We start from the raw sequence: 4,059 nt of genomic DNA, 5'->3' as shown, positions 1-4,059 counted from the left end.
TCAGATGTCGTGCACAAAGCTGCAGTAAACCTCAACTCCGTTACGTCACCGTCACTGAGCTAGTCACATTCTGATTGGCTTAGAGAAAACAATTCATTCGCTGATTGGTTACCGTGCATTGCGTCATCCCTTCTACTGTCAACACTGGGGAAACATGGCGACTTTTGAGAAAGGCATGGCCAGACCTACCGGTGTCAGCAATACAACTAGTTTCCAGAAGAAATCTCGCAGCAAACTTGTTTCTATCCCTGGAACCAGACCGTCCGTTCAAAACGGACAGCTCATAGTTTCCACCGGTAACACCTCGCGTTGACTACGTCATTGGTTAGTGAAATTAACTATATTTGAAGCTGAATGCGAATTGTTATTCAAAATAACTCTGTATCACACTTCAGATCATCGTCATGAACTTGAACTGTACTTTTTATACAATAAAAATACATTTTGCCTTCTAAAATTCGGCCATCCCAACAAATGCCTGTTTATTTATGCGTCACTTATCTGCACGTATTTGTAAACAAAGAGGAGATTTGATTAAATTGATATTATATAGCTTCATGTGATATTAACATTACAATGACTGTCATGGCATATAATCAATGTAAAGATATGACCGCGAAAATGTAAGAACTAATTGTGTGGATAGTCACGAAAGGATTCTTAAACTGTACAGTACAAATATTGTATCACCTTTTCATAGGTGGTGGCCTGGCAATCGGGACTCTGCTACTTGTAGGTAAGCAATGAATCAATATCCAGGACAATTAGAGACATTGCAGGCAACTGATTGATTTAGAATATACAGTAGTTATTGTAAAAGATAAAGCATGGTTAAATATAGTAATATATGCTCCATTTGGACGCATAGGGTTAATGCTATCATGGGTGATAAATTATAATATTAAATAAATAGTAATAAAGCTGCAAGTAGAAATAATACATCATTTTATTTTGTAGTAAAACTAGGTTTATTCTGAATGCAGATGTAGTACATTTGCAGATTTGTAGTCATTCAATATTGCAGGGAAGAAATTTATTTTTTTTTTTGTAAAGCTTCATTGTGCATTTTTTTATTATTTGAGTATATATTAGTTTGTTTCATTTTTTTTTGTGACAAATTTATCATTCAGTGGTTAATTGAAAGTCTAACTGCATGCTTTTGTCATAAAAGCATGGACATGATCTTAAAGCGATAGTTCACCCAAAATGTATATTACTTTCTTTAATCTGCAGGGCACAAATGGAGATTTGTAGAAGAATATCTCAGCTCTGTTGGTCAGATAAATATAGCTTAAATATTGATCTATTTCTTACCAACATCTATCATATGACTTCTGAAGACATTCATTAAATCACAGGAGTGTTTTGGATTCATTTATGCTGCCTTTATGTGCTTTTTGATGATTAAAAATGTTGGCCACAATTCACTTGCATTATACGGACATACAGAGCTGAAATATTCTTCTAAAAATCCTTTATTTGTGTTCTGCAGAAGAAAGAAAGACATACACACTTGGGATGGCATGAGGCTGAGTAAATGATGAGAGAATTTTGAGTGAACTGTTTCTTTTAGAAATGGCCACATGTCTGTGAAAAAAAAACAACAACAAAAAAAACGCACATTTGTTTGATCATACGTTGCACTCGTGTATATGACCCGAGTTATTTAGCCTACATTCTTAAATGCATCACAACTAATTCACCTTCGTTAATTTTTTTCAAAACATATTCAAGAGGATCTCATATCTTTGCCTCCTAATTTCTATTCTTTCCACTCTTTTGTCCTGCTTTCAGTTCATTGGAAATTAAATGGTCATGGTCCTCTAAGATGTACCAAATTGACCCACATAAAAATAACACTGCTGTTTGTGAATGTAGATCTGTATGCGTTCTGTAATGGAGGAAAATTATTTGTTGTTATTATTATTATTATTATAATACAATAAACTACATCATGTTTTTAGTCGATGCTTTTTCAGTTGTATATTAACTTTAATTGTTAGGGTCAAACTTAATTGTATGCCATTATTATGTTAAGTTTAGTAAATAGTAAATTCAGCAGTAATTAAAATTGTAATATGAATAGTTGTGTTTCCCGGAGGTTGCACTTTTAATTCAGATTTGTACTACCAGTGCTGTTGTGAATCAGCTTGACTCAGACAGCAAACATATGGAACCAGAAGGGCAGAAGTGTTGACCCAAATTTCCCCCGCAGATCTTAATCACTCTCTTTTGCACACACAGACTCCTACTGTCTTACACACACTTTAAAATACAACTGAAATTATTCTTTTACAAAAAGAGCTTTACATTGGGAAGAAAGACACCCTCTCTCTGCTTCAAAAAAGGAAGATGCCCCTCCTCTAGATGCTTTTGAGTGACTGATATGTGCCAAAGTCTTGTTGTCTCAACAGCAAAGACATGCACCCCCAGCACATCACATGCCGCCCCCAAACACCCCCGATAGGCTAATAGCACCCGCAGGTTTCATTTGTAAGGCGCTATAGAAACAGCACCACAATAGGCCCCATCTCGAGTGGGCCCATCTGGGTGTCTTTGTCAGGGCCGCTGAAAGCCACAAAGGCCTGCTGACCTAGAAACACATCAATAAGGGAGAGGGGAGTTCTTCCAGTGACAAAATGAAGAGCTGAGGAATTTTTTTTCTTTTGCTGAGGATGGAATATGAGAGGCATCCAGGTTTGCAGGCGAAATCAGGAAGTGGACAGGATGCCCCGCATTCTCTCCTGCTGTTGAAAGAATCCTTGAGAGGTCACACAGAGGCTTTAGACCTTTTGCGTGGGTTTGAGGGTGTCCATCGGGAAATGATGGAAAGTTGAAACTGTCATTATGTGTGTGCTAGGGAGGAAGAGACTGTCAGTGTTTCTGAGTAGGCCATTAACGTGTGTCATTGTTGAACACCATGACAGGAACTCAGAGTAACATGGATGGAGCTAAATTATGTTAAGTGTCCAATGAAAATAAAGTATTTTAATATGGAAATATATGCCAGTTTTGTTCTCAAAAACTTTGCCAACACCATGTTTTGTAAACTTTTTCATTTAAAGGAACAATTAAAGATGCAGAAAAATAGATTGAACAGATTTTTATGCTCGTTGATGGGATGGGAGATATGATCAAAATCTTTTATCACAAAATGAGTCATTTTATATCATGACAGTTATATCATGCATCACGATACAGTCAATATCGTGTCAATAATAATAATAAAATAAATTAAAAAATACATATACATATAGTTATATTAAATTATTATATTATACTGCCTATTTTTGGATAATCCAGTCAGAGAATTAAATGGTTCGAAATTTTTTCACTTAATAATTTTCTCTTTTTTTGGAGATTGACAATATAGTCCAAGTACAAACAAAAACACTCAACTATAAACTTTCCTCTAGAAAATCAAGATCTTCCCAAAGCAATGCAACAAAGAAAATAATGCATAACTTAAAGAAACAAACAAACACACATCTTGAAAAAAAAAAAAATAAATAAATAAAAAAATGTGTATATATATATATGTATGTATATGACTGAAGAGCACATCTTTTGGCTTTCATATCATTCTTTTGCATGCTTCATTTTGTGGAAAAGCAAATTGCTTGTGTAACGAGTGATTACAATCATGGGACAGTTTGCATGGGACAGACATTTTTATGCTCTGTGTCAGCTTTTGCAAACTCACACCACACCTTTTTTTTAATAACAGGCTCCAAATTTTCTTGACTTGTTTGGAAGCCGACCTGTTCTGTGGAGATGTTTTTTTCAGGATTTTTTCTAAGTGAAAAATTATTTGGTGGCACGAATGTTCCCGCTCTGCGCTCTCCGGTATATCCTGCTGGAGTGCACACAAAACACAGATTTTCAGTGTCAGAAGCATATCAAGCACTAATGATGTGCCGAATACTAAATGAATGTCACTGAATTAGAAGGTTGTTGGTTCGATCCCCACAGCCACCACCATTGTGTCCTTGAGCAAGGCACTTAACTCCAGGTTGCTCTGGGGGGATTGTCCCTGTAATAATTGCACTGTAAGTCGCT

At 35.9% G+C, this 4,059-nt stretch overlaps 1 pseudogene; it reads left to right on the top strand.

Moving 5' to 3' along the window:
* The first annotated feature begins 152 nt into the window (after positions 1–152).
* The window catches only part of LOC127621800 (elongator complex protein 4-like), an 89,665-nt pseudogene continuing 85,758 nt past the window's right edge, over positions 153–4,059 (top strand).

The sequence above is a fragment of the Xyrauchen texanus genome, chromosome 1 (assembly GCF_025860055.1).
Source record: "Xyrauchen texanus isolate HMW12.3.18 chromosome 1, RBS_HiC_50CHRs, whole genome shotgun sequence".
Classification (NCBI taxonomy): domain Eukaryota; kingdom Metazoa; phylum Chordata; class Actinopteri; order Cypriniformes; family Catostomidae; genus Xyrauchen; species Xyrauchen texanus.
Note: the sequence above shows the minus strand (reverse complement) of the source record. Positions and strands in the feature narration are given on the sequence as shown.